Source organism: Crocodylus porosus, unplaced genomic scaffold, assembly GCF_001723895.1.
Source record: "Crocodylus porosus isolate Cpor-Errol unplaced genomic scaffold, CroPor_comp1, whole genome shotgun sequence".
NCBI classification, from domain to species: domain Eukaryota; kingdom Metazoa; phylum Chordata; order Crocodylia; family Crocodylidae; genus Crocodylus; species Crocodylus porosus.
Window position 1 is genome coordinate 21,729,959 of NW_017728906.1, and position 21,216 is coordinate 21,751,174.

The window sequence follows — 21,216 nt, forward strand, 5'->3', positions numbered from 1 at the left end:
AGTGCGTGCGCAGTTTAGCCTCACCACATTTTTGTAGCACAGAATTTGACAAAGAACTTGCATTCATTTTCTGAAATAAAGCAGCTTGTGTCAATAATGAGAAGTAAAAAAAAAAAAGTCACAAGAATAATGGGGTTGATTATAAGTTAGAGATCTCACAGGGACCCATCAGCTATAAAGCCAATCAGTTTCCCAGTTGAGATTAAAGTCATGTCAGGGACTACATATACTCCTGAATCTCATTTACCTATTGCTTTTTTTTTTTCCTACCACTACTTTAAACAACATAAATATAAAATGAAAAAAAATCTGGGAAAACTAAGAGTCAGCTTCTGCAGAAATAAGTAATTTTCTCCATAAAATTAGTCCTATGGAGTTGAGTTATATGCATCACAAGCGTAAAGATAGTCGTGTGCCTAAAGCTGACTGGATCGAAACCCAACAAAACAAATGGCCTGATGTCATCCCTATTTACAGTAAAAGGTGCAAAACCTATTCTTAATTGTGTACTACTGTATTATCTGAGTATTAACAACCAATATATTTATGCAGAACAAAATGGTCTGAGTTTCGCAAACTGGAAAGCCAGGCAAAGAGAGACGAAGGTCATATGACGCAAGCTAGTCTATGTCCAACCAGGGATTAGAGCTGCCAGCTAGTGCCCTAGCCAGCCAATATACCATTCATGCACTTTAAAATATTACTACGTTATTGGCAGCACATAGCAAATAGCTATGTATTTTAGCTGAAGTGTTTTCACATGCAGAGAATGAGAAACGAACCAACAAACACCTTAAAAGCAGTCTTCTTTCTATAACCTCTTTCATTTATAGAAATCTTGGTGCTGGCAATAAAATTTTAGGTAAGTCCTCTGGAGAAAAAATCTATCATTTTACCTCTGCCCAAAGTTTCTTTCCCCTTTAACTGCAGGTGACATTAAAAGTTTCAAATGTCATACCAGTAAAAACTTCAGAATAAAGATATTTCTCCTATTCTACAATAAATAAGTTTCAAGGTAGATGATGAGTTGATAAATAAATAAATAAATAAATAAAGGAGTGAAATAGTATAATGGTATTCAAAAAAAGGGAAAAATCAGTATTAGAACGGATAGATAAAACAATGGATTACAAATCTGGCAAACTCTTATCTTTAAAATAAAAGTTGTGGGGGGTGCATCCATATAAAAACACCCAGACCTAAAGTTCAATACCCAGATTTTACACAGCTATTTTCATGAAATGCTCAACAATGTGGTGGAGTCCCTCATAGAGTGTTAGATATATCATTTTCAGATATCTCCTTACAGCAAATGATACATTTGACAGACCAACAGTAAAACCATACACTCAAATTACAACTTTTTATGCAGCTGTTAAATACCTAGTATGTGTTACTGGGTTCCATTTCAACAGCAGTAACATTAACTAAAGTTAATGTCTTATTCCACCAGTGAAAGATTACGTATCACAACACATTCTTGGAAAACTAGACTTTTTTCCCTGCTATTGCCCACCCCATAAAGTATGCCTTCAGGAACGCTTGGCTATTCGCACACAACAAAGTGATTTTAAATAATGTTAAGGGTTTGCAATACCAGCCAAAGCTAGAAAATTCAGTTTTCATGGCACCACCATCCTGGACTAAGGTACTGTTACTTTGTTATCTGTGCCTCAGACCTTTATTTTTAAGCTACTTTGATAGAAGGGTCATTCTCATTTTTCAGTTCATGACTTTATCCAAGGCTCTACCTACATCTCAGTCTTTGGCACCTGGTGTGTTTATTAGCACAGATAATGATGACAATGCCGTTTATAGGATGTACCATTAACTTAGCATTCCTTAATCATTTTAAATTAAACTGGAAATAGAAATTCTATTTAAAGGCCCAATAATAAACAATAAAAAGTAAACTTACAAAAAAAATTATAAAATGGAGCTGTGGTCCTCCTTTTTTCTACCCCCAAACCTCTCTCTTTCTGCAACACTACTCACTTTGTTCTCCACAGGTAAAAAGTAACAAACTGAAAATTGTACCTTTTTCCTTTCTATTGAAAAAAACCTGTTGCATCCAAATTTTCTGTTGTCAGAAATTCAAAATTAGAGATTTTTTTCACTGAAAACCATTTTTTTTTACCTTGCAAAAACATTATCTTTGCCTTCTGACAATTGGAATTTGGGTGGCTCAAGCTCCCATTTTCCTTTGTAAGCCTGGCTGGCTGGATTTCACGTCTCAAGTTGCACCGTGGTGTTGCTTAGAAGAAGGGAGGTGCATTTAAATTAGGTGTTCCCAGTCTTTGCATATTGGTATGGACCTACCTAATTTACAGAGGCTACTAGGGCTGTGTGAAGCTTCAGTCGCCAATTTGATTCGGAGAAGATTCAGCCCGATTTGGAGGCCGAATCATTGAATCCAAATCAAATCAGGAGACCAAATAAAACCTCCTAATCAATTCAGAGCCTCCGAATCGATTTGGAAAAGATTCAGAAAAAGAACTGGAAGGCAGTCTTTCAAGGGAACAGAAACTGAAAAGAGGGAGGGGAAACAGGGGGGCAATGCCTGACATCTGTAGCTGGCCAGTAACTGTTATCTTTCCCTGAGTCCCCTTCCAATCACAATCAGTGTTCTGGGGGAGGGACATAGAAACAGCATATAAGCCTCTGTCTGCAACCTTTCTGTCCCTTTTGTGAGCTATTTCTGCCTGAGCACTGAGAAGGCCTCCTGTTACAGGCTACTACCCCTGCTGGTTTCATCCTGCTGTGCCTTAACACACACACAAAGTCACACATGTCCCGAGTTTTGCTTTCAGAATCTTAAGGTGCAATTTCCCAGAAACCTCTGCACTGATCTCCTTGAAGGTTGGCAGGCTTCATGCACTCGGAATGGGCTACCATCCCTGTTGTTTTCATCCAAATCTGCCAAAAAATGACAAAAAGTTAAAGGTATATCAGTGATTCCCCATTATAGTCTATGGCCAAATCTTCAAATCAGCACCAACTCTTCCAAAGCTGATGGAATAGGGACCATTTTAGATTCCTGTGGATCACATGAGTGATCAGAGCTGGGAATCCGATCCAGGGAGAGAAGTAGCTGTGGTTGTGATTCTTTTTGAAGAAGGCTATTTCTTTTCATCACCCAACTAGTTAAAAAGATGGAAGAGGCTCTTACTATTGAGACCCAGTGTTTTCAGTGGGAATTTTTTTTGTTCAAATTGCTTTCATTTGAATCAGTTAAAGAAAGATCTAAGGAACCAGATTACAACTTGGCCAAATTGATTTGGGACAGTGATCCAAGTCTCCAAATTGAATCACTGACCTCCGAATTGGGTGAATCCAAATCAAATACTTCCCTATTCGCACAGGCATAGAGGCTACCTCTATGGATTTCGTGGTCCCAGTGCAGCGTTGGACACCATTTTCACAATGAAATGCAGGGGGCCCATCCATATCTGATTTGCCAAGGGATCTCAGAAGTCCCACCTCTCCCTGGAGATTTACAGATGGCCACCTGTCAAATTCCAGGAAGGGGAGGGATTTGTGCAGCCAGAGGCGTGGGGGGGGGGGCACCGTGCTCTGCTGTGAAAATCTCCCCCCAACTCCCCCCACATTCCAGTATGCCAGGGGTTCCTGCTTCTGTTTGCAGCTCCCTTTTATTCCTGCCCTCCCCTCCATTTTCCTACATTTTCACAGACTCCACACTTTTTTGCAGGGCCCGGGCTTTTTCACAGGACCTACCAAATTCATGATTTCCACAAAAGTCACTAAATCATGAATTTGATAGGTCCCTACATATTGGCCATGGACACTCTTGGAGATTTATGTTGTCAAATTATTTTAGTCTAGACGTAAAATATTTTGAGGAAATACATCAAAATTTTCTGCAGAAATTAGATAATCTTCAAGAAAAGAACTGATCAGTAGAAAACTGGTTCCTATTGTAAAACATTTTAGGTGGAATTTTTTTCAACCAACTTTCTATCCCTTGCATCTGCATCAGATTTTGCCACCTTTAGGTTATACAGTATCTTTCTCCACAAATTCACTTACTGTACCCAGGTACAAAAGGCTAAACTTTTGTTTCTATGAAATTTTTTCTTTCAAGTCTTGCTTAAAATAGCAGCAGAATCAGAAGATCCACGCCTTGGGTTCAAGGAGGGTTTGACTCTAAAGCCAATGGTTACACATTGAAGGTTCACATCTATGAAGTACAGAAACATCTTCTTGCAATGGGGATGCAAACTGGGCAATCTAGTCTATGGGAAGGAGACTGGCAAAGGAGCTGGGGATGCAGAAGGTAAAAAGAGTGATCAAGGACACACGATGCATTTCTGTTCCAGCCAATTATATTAGCCAGCCATGAGACTGGAATTCAGAGTACAGATTAGTCCCCATTAAGAGCAGATACAGCAGAATTGAACAGGAAAAGCAGATGTTTGGCTGCTTAGTCCTTCTGTTCTACAGTGATCTAGGGCTTGGACAGATTGAGATGAAGCAAGTAAAGAAACAAGAGCAAGAAGGGCTCTCACTATCTGTTTAAAAAGCAAAGCCCAAAGAGAAAGACCTGTGTGATAATACAGAGCTCTCAAGTGTGAGTCACCTTTGTACTGGCAGAAGCTGAAAACAAAAATAACAAGTGGTATGTAATAAAGTCTTTTTGCCGTGTTGCATAACAACTTAACACTCATAATATAACTGCAATAGAAGGATTTCTGAGTAAAAATTAAAGGTATGAGTAAATGGGCCTTGCATTCCTAAATACTTCTAACATTTTAACAAAAAATCTCTTCCCCTTCCCCTCCACCCCCCAACTGAAAAATGAAAATAAAAATTGTGGAATCCAAAACTCCAATACCTCTTAATTAACAAAAGAACCGTTTACCTGGATAACAGATCCAGCTGTTTTACAGCTGAAGATGCTATAAACAAGTTCTGAAAATGCTACTGGGAGAGAATGCTGTTGGCAGAAGTGTTAGGATGAGACATTAACAACAGGAGGAATGAAGGAGCAGTAAATACGTAACTGTTATGCTAGAGGTCATGTTCCACGGTCATGAGTGCCTATAGGTGATTATCAGATGTCAGAGAGAGGACCTAAAAGCTAATAGTCTTTTTAGTAGAACCCCAGTGTAGGCAAGATAAGTAATGCTCTCACTAGTGGCAGAGTTGTAATCTGGTTCCTCAGATCTTTCTTTAACTGATTCAAATGCAAGCAATTTGAACAAAAAAAAAAACCCACTGAAAACACTGGGTCTCAATTGTAAGAGCCTCTTCCATCTTTTTAACTAGTTGGGTGATGAAAAGAGATAGCCTTCTTCAAAAAGAATCACAACCACAGCTACTTCTCTCCCTGGATTGGATTCCCAGCTCTGATCACTCATGTGATCCACAGGAATCTAAAATGGCCCCTACTCCTTGGGCACTGAAGTCCTGTGAGCACCCTTTTTCCCCTGTCAGAAGACCCAGATGAAGAGGCCACTCCTTCTGGGGCAGCAATTAAGTACATATTTCATATACATACTGAGGACTTAAGAACATGTTCAGATACTGCCCTTAACTGGGGCCTCCGCTCATGATAAAAAGTATTCAACATTTTTCAAACATCAGTTTTTGACTTTAGCCCAGAATATCGTCAGGCCACTATCCAAAATACAACTACCCTGAATTCTGGTGTCAGACATCAGGAACAAGCATGAAATTAATATATACAGATATCTATCTAGAATGACTAGATGAAAAAAAAATCTCCATTAAAATATTTCTTTGCCACAATTACACTGTAGGAGAAAAGGCAACAGAGAAAAATAAGAGACAATGATATATTTTACCTTTTATTAAATGTCTTTTATTGAAATGTATCATTTCCAATATTTGCTTTAGTGTGACAGACAAACATTTTAACTTTAACATGCACAATTAGTTTCTTGTGATACTAGGCGTGAAAAAGACAAATATTGGTGAATTACAGCTGAAACTCTATACTGACCCTAGTACAGTCTTAATGAGTCAATATTAATGGATGCTTTTAACTCTGTAAAGGATGATATCTTTCTAATTTCTATGACATCTGTCCTATTAATTCTGAACAAAATGCTTCCAGTATATGGCTCCACGATCACACAGGTAGCTGAGCACGTTATTGTCCAGGCAAATGTGTTATGAATTCTTGGATGATGGACTACACTAAGGCCAGATGTCAGAGGTGATGAAACTGATAATCCATCAGTAATTTTCTATGCACTGCAATAGCTCTGACCCATTGAACTAAATAGATGTGTTTAATCATCAACTGGCCAACTTATCAAAAAGTGCCACAGGGTAAAGAGAAGCTCTTGACAAAGGGAGGACAGATACTCCCTGAAACACTGTCACAAGCACAAAGTAAAATGATGCTTATCTCTGTATCTTAGTTTCAGAAACAGACTCAGGCTGAAATCGTATTACAGAAAACAAATCTCATATTAGGTAATAAACCAGTCCTATCTGAAGGCATGATTTTTTTTTTATGGGATGCCCTATGTCCTAGATTGCTTTTCATGTAAATAGATGAGATTATCCTGCCCCCCCAACCCCCCACCTCCCCAAAGCCCTATTAATTGGGCTTTGAAATCAAAGCCTTGAGATCAAAGCTCAAAATGCATAGTACAAGCCAAGGGACCAACCTATTAGTAATACAGATCCTCAGCATCTTTTTGGATGAGGCCTTAAATGATGTATTACCTATCACTGGATTGAATGTACCACCAGCTGTGTAACTAAAACAAAATGGCAGGCAAGCCTCACAGCCACCACATGAGCCTTAAATAAACTGTTCCTGAAGTTTGAAAAGCAATTAACACATAAGCAAGTGGCACTTTATCCAGGTGTATCTATTACAAAGCAACATATTTCCTAAGCCTTGCGTTATTAACGTCTCACTTTGCCGCTGGCAGCCATGACAGAAAGCTCTTGAACTTGTTTATTCACACTTATTTAATCCTGCTTCCACATACTGCTTCACAGCCTGTGGAGCTAAGAAGATGGATGAGGAAAAGCAGGGCCATGAGGGTATCAGGGTCATGATGTCACTGGATCTCATTAACTACATCACTCACTATTCCAGTCTTCCAGAGGTCACCTCGACTGAAGACTCTGGGATAGGAAGAGTTTCTGGCAAAAATGCACAGATGTTCCCTATAGTAGCATCTGATGAAGTAAGCCCTCTGCTTACGAAAGTTCAGGCTATACATGCTCAATTTAATCTATAAAGGTGCAAATGTACCCTGCCTTCTCCTGCAGTGGAAACATATGGAAACAAGCACAGATATGTATACTGTCCTTAAGTTTCTACAGTGTTGGTCTATTTTGTAACAGAATGTTTTATATCAAACTTTTTTGAAAGATAGACACACAGCTGTCAAAAAGGCAATAAATTCAGAAAAGATACAGAATTAATTCCACTTTCTGACAATAGTAAGTCAAAATTTAATTTAAAATATAGTTGACAGATCTTTCCCAAGAATGCTTATATTTACAAACAATGGAAAGAGAAAAAAAGGACTTGATATATGACATATATAGAGGATTTCATTAAATTAAGTAAAATGGACCAAATATATACTTATTTCATCTCATTATTAAATTGTGCTCAACGTGTTTTTAACAAATAAACTTCATTAAAATTCAGAAGCTTGAGGAGGAGAAGGGTGTCTTGCATGCTCCAGACTACTGAAATTATTAAAGGCATTAATGATACTTAAAATTTTACACAAAAAATATATTTTGGCAAGTACTGATATATCAATACTTGGATAGCCAACCTTTCCCTATAATTTAAGGATATGATTTTCTTCAGTATTAGAAAATAAAAAATATTTGATGGCTTATAAATTATACTTCCTGATATATTACATCTCAGTTACACAGCAGTTTTGCATGTCTTGATTAAAAACTTTGTGCCGTGCACCAATAAAAACTAGTCCTATTGTGTCATTAACTTTATAACTCTATCTAACTGTATTCCCTACAATGATCCATGCTGTGAAAACCAAATCATTTGCAAGGGATAGGTGAAAGTTAGTATTATTAAACCCAGTTTTTTAGTTCACCTGCGGTATTAGTATAAAAAAACCAACTGTGAAAGTGCTTGATAATGTGTGTAGATGCACCCACCTACAGGAAAGTGTATAGATGCACCCACTTATTCCAATTTTGCAGTACTGTAATATAATGGATTTCAGTGAAGCTATTCCAGATTACCATCAGTGTAAGAGAAAGCACAATTATTTCCTTATTTCTCTTCATGAAGGTATAGACTTTTGGACTCCATGTTAATAACTTGTCAAGATGCAGCTGGGCACAAAAACGTTACCTTTTCTGTATTATTAAGATAAAAACTAAATAGAGAACTAATCAAGAAAACTAAAAGTACAAACATGCAAAAAACATTCTGTTAAATTTGTTTTGTTGTTTTCAGTATGATAGGTAGAGTAGTCAAAGAAGATGATCCTTTGTGGCACCTAAGTGCTTTGACAGAACTTAGGTGCTTACTGAGTCTCAGTAGGCGCGTCAACACGAGACGCTTTGAGTGCAGTAGACTAATACGAGAGCAGGACACTAGAGCAGTGATCAAAACCCATGCTTATGCGCAGTAGAATTAGCCTACTGCACTTTAGCATCACCTAGAGCACACGCGCCGGTGCTACTGTGCAGCAGTGCTGGTTACTGCTCATGTAGTTACCTGCAGTAACCAGCACTGTTGCGCAGTAGCACCAGAGCATGCATTCTACATGATGCTAAAGCATAGTAGGCTAATTCTATTGTAATAACAGGTACCAATTAAATGTGCAGTAAGCACTACACCTTAATGCACATGTAGACATTGCTTTTGTGAATCAGGCATGGCATGGATTTTGTGGAACAGTCTCTTGGACTTAAGTACCTAAATGCTGCTTAAATTGCATTTAAGATTCAAAAAGGTTTTTTCGATATGTGCCTTAATCTCCCTGGGCTTGTCTATGCACCCCTAATGTGGCATGATGGTATGCTACAATAAATCACAACATGCTTACTTCATGAGTATTAGCACTGAACCAGATTTAACATAGCTGGATTTGCTCAGTATCGAGTGATTATGAGTAAACTGTTTGAAGAAGCCAAGCTTACTGGTGTACTCCCAGTATTGTACTGACTACACTATACCCAGTTTGGTAGGCAGCACACACAGATCAGGCACAGCACCTTGCACTGTGCACTTCCTAGCAGTAGGACAATGTATACATATCCTCTGTGTGTCAGTTCCACATTAGTAAAATGGGGGTAATAGTACTTTCCTACCTCACAACGGATATAAGGTATAAGGCTATTTACAATAATGTGCCTGAAGCAGTTAGATTGGAGAGTGATGAGTTATATAAGTACCTAGATAGAAACAAAAGGGAAAAGGGACTGTAAAAGTGGGCTACAACCCTGCTGCTGACAGCTGAGTGACAAAATTTTTTCCTTTTATTCTTAGACTTTTTAATCCCAATTTACAGTGCCAGCTAGTTCAAAGAACTAAAACTGGGTCAGAAGAAGCTTCTTTTCCTGGGGGTTGCTTTCAATTTCTGTTTCAATTTGCCAGCTTCCAGTATGCACATAGGCTTGTATCTCACAGATAATGCTTATCTTCCCACTTTATTCACAACTAATTCAAAAAAAGAAAAAATCAACATTCCTCTGCTTTAAGCAGGGGGGACAGGCGGGGATACCCCACAACAAACAAAAGAGCTAAATTATTCCAATTAGTTCTACATGCACAAGCTCCTTTCCTGAAGATGATCTGTCAGGTAAAAATGAGAAGTGTTTCAGTAATCATTTAGAATGACCTAATCTTTCACCTAAACCCAGATACTTTTATCCATTATTTTTCACAACTTCTACACTTTTCTACTTCAAGTCATGACAAGAATTTGAAGTGCTAAAATGCCCTCAGAGGCTTTCCTTGTGTGTGAAAGGGCTGTGGGCAAAAGAAACCTACTAAGAAAGATTTTCCTACAATAACTCAAATCCAGTTATGCAAATCGAAACAGAGAGTTTGAATAAGTATTGGATGAGCTGTGGATCTCCTCAGCGCTTTTCTGATCTGGAGTAAATCTCTTAATTGCTTAAGACTGTCAGTATATGTGACTCCAGAAACTAAGTTCTGATAGCCTTTAAAGATAGAGAGAAAGTAGAAAAAGATAAAGATGGGAAGTAAAAATGTTGTTTTTGTTACATGGAGTGTTGCCAATCCTATTGTCCTGGGGACCTCAGTAAATACTATGCACTTCTGAATAGAAGAGATACTAGTTTGCTAAGTTATTAAGAACAGGAATGCCAAGTTGAATATAGTCCCACGTTGCCTTTATATTTACAGGTCCTAATACCAGAATCTTTAAAAACTACCAGATTTTTTTTCATTTGAAATGGGGTAGCAAAATCTTTAAGAAAACAGCAGAAAACTAAATTGGAAATAAGATAGGGAAGCTAGTGTCACTGAAGTAAGAACAGTTCTGAATTTTCACACAAGGTGAATGCCAAATTGACTCAGAGATCTGAAAATCTTTGTGTTCAAATCCTTTTTTTTTTTTTCTGATTTGGGTTTTTTGCGAGTTGGGGGGTTTGGTTTTGTGTTGTTGGTTTCTTCCCAACCCCTCATTTTAATGTGTCAGCACCTGCCACTTCCAGCTGGAACTAAAATAAGGGCAGTTGTTCAAAAGCTTTCCTAATGAGACTGGAGACCAGTTTTTTAAAACTAACAAGTTTGGATGAGTATGGAAACCATTGGTGTTCATCCAAAATTTGTCAGTTTGAGCCATCAGCTAAATAAATATGTGTATTCAATAAATACTAGCATTAATAATGGTTTTTAGATCTGATATGTGTTCCTATTCATTGTTGTGAGCAATATAAAGGCTGCCTCAAAGATATCATTTCTTTTTTTTCTATTTCATTTCTTTATTATAAAATGAAAGGATAAGAAATGTAATGCAATGTATGGTACTAATGAACAAAGCACAAGGACTCCTACATTTTAATTTAATCTTTTCATAATGAATCTTCCTTTACCTAAAGGTGTGGGTCAGATCCTTTACCAGTCTAGCAGCATATTTAGTTAGTATAATGAACACATGCTTATGTTTGTACATAACAGCACAGAAGAAAAGTAATGTGGTTAACATCATCTGGCTGCCTTTGCCTCCCCAGGTCAAATGGCCATGTAGTCATTGAAGCTGGGTCAACTAGGTGCAGCCTTCATTGTGAGTTTGGGGTAAGGCTCAAAGTTTCCCTGCTAGAGACTGTCCCTTAAAAGCTCACTAAATTCTCTGCCAAAATATAAAATAAGAATAGTACCCAAGTGTTTAAACAATGCCTATTTCTGCAGTGCATGACAGCAGCGCATTTAAGGCATGAGTTGAGCCTTACTCTGGGCTTGTACAGAAGACAACCCCTAGTCAACCCCATCGTGAATGGACACCTGGAATTGAGTCTAGGAAGTAAAAAGGTAGATATGATGTTCCCCCGTGTGCCACATTGTTTCCCCATGTGCCACTGGATACCAACACTGGCAAACCTTAATCTACACTAGTCCAAGGAGCTCCAAGGTATTGATTAACTTTTCACCATTTTTTAAAAATCTCTACGCTATTTAAGTGTGTACCAAATAATTTGGATTGCATGAGGAGGCCTAGCAGTAGTCACAGTCTTCTGCTCCTCTCCCTTGTTAAGCTGTGTTAAGTCTGCTTGTGTGTAGGGGAAATGGTATACACACAGCTGATGCTATCAAAAAAGCAGCTGTTACGGCATGATCTAAAAGTAGTCGGAAGGTAACAATGTTAACTTCCCTCAAAAATCATTTTACAACTAAACCCCAAGGGCAGTTTGGTTTTGTTTCTCATATATTTCATCTTAAATTTTGCAAGCTGCATTTTCCCAAGAAAGGACCATTTCCTTTGTGGTTATAGCTACAGATGTAGCTATATAGGTGGGCCCTGGACTCTTGGGGTTTATGGAGAGGACCACCAAGACTTGACCTCAGTGCCAATGAAGGGAACACTACGTTCAAGTTGGGGAAAGAGGGAAAAATTCAGATTAGAACAGGAACTGAAAAGTGCTTCAGAACAAGGCAAACAGGGAGGTGGGGTTTTTTTATGAAAGGAGACTAGAAACAACAAAACAAAGAACTGAAAGGAGTTGACTGAATCTATCTATATGTTAGGGGGTAAAGAGCAGGGAAGGCAAATAATAATTTAAACTTAAGAACAATGTTATCACAAAAATATATGTATATAAAAGCTGGCCATGTATAAATTCAGGCTGGGAATTAAAATAATTTTTTTCTATTCTTCAGAAAAATAAAATTCTGTACCAGACTAGTTTGAAAAAAGACTAGACTTAAACTATAGCTGGACAAATTTGTGAATGGCAGACCATGATGCAGCTGCTTGCAAGAGCAGAGGATCAGACTCAGGAGTTATGCAGGAATTCCCTTCCAATCCTGTGTTGGTACAACAGATGGCAGATATCTGTGATGTCTGAAGTAACAGTGACAAACTTGCACATAAGCCTGAACATAAAAGAATGAATAGACTTTCACCAAGCAGTAAATTCATGCCATGTGCTTACCACTTCCTTCAAACAGAAAAGAACACCAGAAGCATCCATTCAAGACCACACATGTGCCCCCTGCAAAATCTGAACCAGATAGTCTACTAGGAGCTGGACGGAAAACATCACCTCATTCCCTCCTGAAGAGCCATCAGACATGAAATTATTCAATCTAAAACATCTGTGGAAGGATCTTGAAACAGCTCTCATCATAAAAAAGCATGATGAAATTTTAATCCCTTGAGAGCAGAAAAAACATAATACAGAAGTTCTTGAATAAAGAAAAAGTGCTTTCATTAAAAAGGGGGAGAGAGAGAATGATAAGATTCTAGTTTTCATGAACAAATACTGTGATAATCTGAATGTGAACCTATTAATGTATAACATCCACCAACTTTGCCCTAAAGATTTCTGTTAATTAGCAGTGCAATGCACTTTGTTAGTATTTAGATCATGTAGTGTTTGCAAATGAATGGTCTGGAGTGTTGCTTCAAATGAATTTTTTTATCTGACTTGACATCACAAAGTAGTACAACATGTCTGAGGCATATGCCAACAATAGCCAGTATTTCAATTAATATTCAAATACTGCTCATAGGTTTTCAGCAAAAGGGAGCAGAGGTGTGGAAATGCAAATTTGTTAAATAATTTGATGCTGCCTGTTATCTTGATCAGCTGTGTTATTTCCTGGACTAACTAAAATTAGAAAAATGTCAAGCACAGAATAAGTACATGAAACACACACAGTAATATACGATCAGCCCACATACGCCAGGAGATTTTTTTCCCCTCTCTAAAGAAAGCAATACATGAGTCATCCACAGTCACTAAGCTTTCAACCTTTTATCAGGTAGAATGTTCAGAATTATATAAACAGTAAGGCTTGATAAAATCAAAGGCAAGGGAAAGAGGGAAGCTTCAAAATCAAATGAAGTGATGTGCAAGAGATTATTAAAAGCAGAATCAGATGGAGAGCTCTGCAAACAGCTTCCAAAATGTAATGTCAATACCTTTCTCTTTGTGCAAAGGAACAAGGGGGGTGGGAGGAGGGCACTGAACACATGAATTTCAGAAAGGAAATGAGTGATCCTAGAGAGCTTTGCTTTGCCTTCAGCATTTTTTAGGTGTGAGAAACCGATGATCTATTCAAGTTATGGAGAACTGAGGAGAAGATCAAAGAACTTGTTATAGGAGGTGAGCAGAGGCAGAAGACTTTCAGGATAAAAACAGAGATAATGATGGAAAGCAGAGAAATCAGACACTTTAGGGCAGCGATTTTCAACCAGGGTAGAGCAGCATCCTGGAATACCTTGAGATCCTTTCAAGGGTGGGAAGCAATGTTAGTGTTGTTAGGTATGCATGATTCACAAATAAACCCAGAGATTTCCAAAAGGAATGTATAACGATAAAACATTGTGACCTGTTGTGGTCTTTTTGAGTTCTTTGCAACAGAAAAATTGTTGTATTATTTTTCCATATCCAAAAAACAAGTACAAACTAGAGGTGGAATTTTCTGAGAGGTGCCTTGAGTCTAAAGAGTGCCTCAGGCCTACCAAGGGGTGACTACCAGTGGCATAACAGTAGGAAAGAAGAAGCAGATCAGCAGTCACTAACAGTATAGAACCTGAATTTGCAATTTGTATCCAGAAAGTGGAAAAGCTAGGGCTGGCTCACCAATTCAAATCATACTGTTTTCAGTCAGCATGTCTACAAGTGAATTAATGAGCCATAGTTACTGTGCATTAAGTTTAGTACTTGGTTAGCTGAGTACTAAATCAATGCACAGTAACTCGAGCTACTGTGCAATAGCACCGGGTGCACAGGATTTTAGTGACACTTACTGTGCAGTAGCCTAATATTACTGTGCAGTAGCATATTAGCATGGTTTTTGCCCAGCACACTACTGCACACTTATTAGGCTAGTGCACAGTTAGCATCTTGTGTAGACCCACCCAGTGGTGACAGATGACAGAACAAAGAGCAATGGCCTAAAGTTGCAGCAAGGGAGGCTTAGGTCAGAGCTGGCTCCCAGGTCCTGCGTACATTCCCGGTTGGGGGAGGGTGGAAAGAGGAGGCACATGCCCCCCAGATGTATGTGCAGGGCATGGGTGGGCTACCTGCCCTGCTGCCTTTCACCCAGGGCCTCCACGACCCAGTTGGTGGGACCCAGAGTAGCAGGGCAGAGTAAGGCCAGGCAGGGAAGTTCCTTGTTGCTACAAGCCCTGCACCACCCTGGCGAAGTACCCCCTGCCTGTCCAGCAGCAACGGGGGTGGAAGCGCAGAATTGTGCCCCTCACTACTGCCAGGTGGGCAAGAGGTGCCTTGCCATGTCAGCAAGGAGCTCCCAGCTGCAGTAATGAGTTTCCCCGCCCAGCCCCACTCTTCCCTGCTGTACCAGGTCCGTCCCACTGGGCCATGTAGGTCCCAGAGGGGAAGGGAACAGGGTGAGGAGCCCAAGCCTGAGCCCACAGTGGGTAGTCCACACCAGCCCCCACGGGCTTCATTCCAGCCATGCTGCCCATGGGGTAGGGAAGCCAGGCTCCACGCTCTGCTCTGCCGCAGCAGCCGCCACCTTCCGTGGGTGGCAGCCAGGGCTCATACACTGCTGTGTGGGGCACAGGGTTGTGGACCTGGGTCCCTGGCCCATACATCTGGCAGCTGGGGGCTCCCTCTGGCAGAGTGGGGGAGTGAGGGGCACCAGCAGGGATGGATGGTTGTGGCTTGGGAGCAATGGGCCTGGACCTGGTGAGTGCAGGGAGCAGGGGGAGCTCTGATTTTCTACAATAAAAAACCCAAAATCAAATAGCAGAACTTATAGGTATTCAAAATTTATTTTATAACAGTGTTTGAGGCACTGTTAGGCTTCCAAATTACTTTAAAATTGTAAATATATCAATAAAACATTGTGTTCACTTGACCCTTTTAGATATATATAGCAGTGTTTGATTTTAATTGCAGATTGGGGGGGGTGTTAATCAGTGAAAAACAGATATTTTATCGGAGAATTTATGATTTTTAAGTAAAGAAAACCAGGATTCCTGTTCATCAGGTGCTGAAGAAGATTTAGCTTTTGACACAGACAGATAGTTTTCAACATCATTCAGACTTGGTGGAATGTGATCGATCACATTTTTTAGCACAGGACTATTCTCTTTGGTAAGTACCACTATGCATTTGCCCTGTTCTGAGCAGAACACTCTCCACTGCATTCTGAAGTCATTTATACCTGCCTCAGACAAACACAAAGAGCTATGAGATAAGAGAGGTAGGGTTTTAGACTCACTTGGCATAAGGGTAGTGAATGAAATAGGTGCAAGACGATGAATGTATTTGAAAGTAAATCAGATATTTGATCATCCAGCTATTAGTTTCTCGGCTGAAACTGACAGTTGCAACTATGAACTTGTTTATATTTGCAAGTATTTGCCCAATAGGGACTAGAATGAGGACTCCATCTTGCTTCATCATACACTATTTCACAGTTTCTGATGTCATGTTATTTTGCATATACTTCGGATTCCAACTACATGTACTGAATTGATTGATCATTATAGATACACTGTTTCCTTTTGCAAAAGATACACAGAATATCCTTAGGATTTATAAGGGGTTTTTTCAACATTATATTCCTCACATTTTTTTGTCTTCATATTTTGTAAATAAACCAGATATTTTATAACACAGGATTTCTTTTGTTAAAGATGCAGCTTACATTCACTTTGGAGTACACCTGTGACTTTTTGCTAAACACTCAAATCTACTGCTGTAACCTCTCTTATTGTTACAGATAAAACATCAATTTAGTTTTGGATTTAACGCAAACAGGATCATTATGTTTGGAAAATGTTCCAAAGCGTGCTATTCCAGCAATCTGTGACCTATAAATAATGCAAGACCTTTTCTTTCTCCAAATGACCTCAGTTCAAGCACAGCACTGAAAAATGGAGGCTAAAATTTATACTGCAGTCATGGAATTCAATTTATTTCTAGTTCTCCAATGGAACCATGAATCAGAGTCTGTTCACACTTCTGTATCAGCACCACCATGTACCCCCAGCCATTCTCCTTCCTGCCACCTGCAAAAGAATACCCCCTACTTTTGAACATTTCTGCTTTTTATTTTGATAATCAAAGCCAGCTAATCTGAGAAGACCTTGCGTTTTGTTTCAGAAGAAAGGAGGAGGAAGAAATGACAGTTTTTTCCATGACCCTTGACCTTTGAACCACAACCTACTTGCCACTAAAGCATTCAACACCTCAGTTAATCTCTCCATGCTGCACTGGCACAGCACTGAAAAAGGAAAAAGAAAAAAAAAATAATCTGGGGACTTCATCAATTTTTCATGAATTTTCATTTAGGCCAAAGCCCCCTCTTACAGTGGTCGATAGATCAAGCTGCTGTCACATATTTAACACCTGGGGCTATAGCTGCTATCTCCGGGGGCTGCCACTGATTCAATCTAGATCACAAGCAGGCAGAATTGGTGCAAGAACCCCTCATGCTCTTTCTGTTCTTTACATGTGGCGCCCAATGCATGAAACTGAAATCCTATCTACAGTAGCTATTGCAAATCTGTCTCCTGATATTCCCACTGGAAAACACCAGAGGTTCAGTCACAGCCACTTCTGCATTGTGAATGACTGTGCTTTTATTTTCAAAATATTTTTGAACAGCACTAAACACATTCCATAAAGTACACATTACTTACAACCTACCTTGGAGTCAAATTATTTAAAAGACCCTCGATGCAAGTCTTAAGTATTACTCTTTTTGATGCATCTAATAATAATAACAGTAAAATGTATTAAAAAAACCCTATTTGCAGTATTTTAAATACTGGAACTGAAGATAAACACATCTTACACTTTTTTAACATAGCAAATATGTTTCAGTTGTTTTATGGTAAAACCATAAAAAAACCCAGCAAAATTCTCCATACATACATATGTATAAATCACAGAGTCGGAATTTTTTTTCCATTAATAGGACGCTCCTAAAGATTTTCAGGCATATTGTTATTTGAATACATCTGATATGTGATTGACATTTCTCAACCACAATGGAACCTCAAATTGAAAAAAAAGCATGACTTAAATGCTTCACATCAAAAGCCTTCAAGATAATAAAATCTTTAGGAACAAGAATACTACGTAGTTGGGTTATTTATTTATTTACTGGTAAAAGGAAAAGCAAAACAATCCATCAATGCATGATCAACTGTAAGCGTATGTTTAAATGATTTCCTAAATAGGGATAATCTTTTTTTAAGGCATGAATTCTAGCAGTTCTTTTGATTTCAAGTGTCTTTCTTAGGGACTCAAATCAAAGAAGTATTCCTATTTAGCAAAGCACTTCAAAAACACATTTGTGTCCCTCTGGGATGTGCTTACAAACTGACCTGAGTAAGGACAGATTTAAGCATATGTTTAAGTGCTTTACTCAGATTGTTGCCTTAATTACATAGGTTCTTATCATGTAAGGTGCTGAGTGCCCATGGAATTAATCACAGTTTAGAGAGATGTGTATCTTGGGAGATCAGGCTGAAAAATGAATGGTTTGGTAATAGTGTGCTGTTTGGGTTTGCAAATTTTTGCAATCTTATGAATTTGTTTTTTCCCTTTTCATTTTTTCCAAAAAACTGGAAAACTGTAAGTAAAAGTAATCAGGGATTTATAATTAGAGTGCTTGTGCAGCAGGCATAGGAAAAATATATAGGAATGAAATGCAATTATATTAGCCTAAAATCAGAAGTATGCACATCTCTCTGGGCAGTAATCCAGGAGACTAACAAAACATACATCTATTAAATAGTGTCTTTATCTAAAGTAGTAAAGCAAAGAAGTTGTTCATCTTTACATTAAGCACTATTTAATAGTAGGGTTTTATTATTATTACCATATTATTATTTACAAAAACAGAGAAGATTCAGGTTTTGAAAACTGTGAAAAACAGCAGTTTCCTCTTTGCCAGTTTGAGTCCGCTGACACTTAAAAAAGGAGACAAATCAGCAACTGTCAGCAGAGAGTCTCTATAACCTCCTCTTCATCTGCTGCTGAAAATGATTTAGCTTTTCGCACAGAGTAGTTTTCAACACAATTGCAGGTACTATGCATGAAACTTGGTTGAATGTGGCCTATCATGCTTTTCTTAACAACGCTGTGCTGTCCCATCTACACGAAGAACTAAACTCATTTCAACAGCAGCTGAGGACAGGTGAGTGGGGAATCTATAGCTGACAACAGCTGTCAGCAATAGTTCATTTCTCTAGGGTTGATGGACTGTTTGGGAAGCTCCTAAAACTTTTTCATGAGATTCCTATTAAAAGCCTTAATATTGCAATTCTCTACAAATGTTTGGAAAATAATTGTATATGTCAGCGTATAAAAAGCAGGCACTTGAATGAGAAATACATGGTCTCTCAAAACCAAACTGGGAAGAGTTGAATAGTTCTGCTGTCAGTCTCTATTAAAAGCTGTGTCTTAGCAATTAGATGCTGCTCTTCACAAAGGTGTTCATCCTCAGTCTGCACTTTTTCATACAGCCATGAGAGTGGATACAACTATCCTGTGCTTTAATGATAATGAATATTTTATTAAAACTTTTTTATCAACTTCACTGAAGACCCTCTCACAATGATAAACATGCTGCAGTTCTAGCAAAGGCAAAGCACTATGTAAAATAAATGGCCCAGGAATGCTTGCTTTAATCCCAAAAGAGCTTAATTGAAGAATTCAGACAATTACACTTCAAAGCTATTATCTGGTGTCAGGTGCATGATGCCATTACGAAAACTTTGGCTTTGGTTTCAGATCTCAAATTTCAAGTCTTGCAATCCTTCCCTAAAATACCTTCTACAATGAAACCTCATTTTATTATTTTTGCAGTCTTCTGTTATCTGCTGTTTAGTTCACGCATGACCTGCCACCAGCTGCAGTGGTTAAAATCGCATCTCAGGAGACTAGGCATAATGTAACTGGAGTCTCATAGCAGTCATTGAAGTAGATATCAGTAAGAACTGATGCAATATAAGATCACTTTTGCCTAAAGCCCCCAGTTGTGTTGGTGTGACAACTCAAGGTGCAATTGCAACAGGTTTTTTCTCCATGTTTAAACAATACACATTTTCACCTTAATGTTGCAAGTAGGTCTGCAAGTTAAGAAACCCAAAATTTTAAAAGTGCTCATACCTGTGGTATTCTTGTCAAACACCTTTACAAAACATCAGTGCTTGTAAAAGGAATAATTCAACAAGTTTAACTTGAATTGTATGGTTAAGTTTTCCTCTCATAGCTTGCAAGCTCTTTTATGCTAGCCAAGTCTTTCCACCAGCCCAGAATACTTACCAGTCCTGAACTGATGCCTTCATGGTTTGGAGTAATGCCCAAGGTAGACTTGAATGAGAGCTATAAGCCAGTTTTCACTTACGATTTGAAACAGAGTTGAAGCCAGAGGTACAAATAATCAACTGGCTGACCCTTCTATACTAGTTAATCCAATATCTTCTGATAACTGTTTCAAAGGAATATCCTTTGTGCAACATGTAAGTAGAACAAACTTAAGCAGTCCTCCTGATACCCTTCAGATCATTTTCAGATAAAAGCTCTCCTTCTCTCATTAGCTTACATACAAAGGCTATAATTGATGATAGCCACAGGGCCAGGTATACACAGTAAATATTCTCATATATTCTCATATAATGGTGTCTGTTGAAAATTGGAAGATTAATCATGTAAAGATTTAAAAGTAGCAAGCAAAATTGTTGTGCCACATTCAGCACATGCTCAGGTCCACTTCATTTTAGGTAACTATTGAATCTACTAGAGATTAAGCATCTACCTACAATTAAACATATGTTTACATAAAAATAGAGGCTGGATCAGAGCCTGTAGTGAAAACTGAAGTCCAAGAAAAGATTTATGATTCCTGATTTTAAAGAATATTTATATACTAAAATGACTTTTCCTTTTCTCCATCTCCTTTACCAACCCACACAATCACTGTATTAACATGAATCCAAGATAATTTTGAATTTAAGATGACCCACAATTATTAGATTCTAAACACCATTTAAATTGTTACAATATTCCATGTATAGTATCTAATTATTGGTGGGTCATCTTAAAATTTGTCTCCCTACTGCTGCAGTGGGGAAATCAGGAGCAGGGAGGCAACCCAGGCAACCCACAGCAGGTGACAGGCAGTAGAAGTCAAATCATCTAAACCCCACTCTTTGTCCCCTGCTGCCTATCCTCCTTGTCCCTGGCACCTTTCCCCCTCAGCACCTTCCCTGCCCCCCAAAGTGACTGAGCCAATTGGCACCTGCCCCCTGCAGCCACCTGTCTCCCTCCTACAGTGTCTGCATCCCCAACTAGGTTCCCTCTACCACCACTTACTCTCAGCTCTGGCTCTGGTCACACTCCAGCCTGGAGCAAGGAACACATGGAGCTCCAGTCCTGGGGCATGGAGCATTCTCCACCCAGCCAAGTAACAGTGGTTGTTGTGACTCCAGCCTCAGCCCTGGGACCAGGATAGAGGCCGAGTGAGGGGGTAGCAGAAGCTATGGGGAGGAGGACAACAGCTCCAACTCCAGCCCTGGCCCTGGCACTGGCTCC

The 21,216-nt window shown here is 38.9% G+C and overlaps 1 protein-coding gene across 2 annotated transcripts in view; it reads right to left on the reverse strand.

Moving 5' to 3' along the window:
* The window catches only part of ROBO2 (roundabout guidance receptor 2), a 581,029-nt gene that overhangs the window by 558,670 nt on the left and 1,143 nt on the right, over nucleotides 1-21,216 (reverse strand). The window lies entirely within an intron of this gene.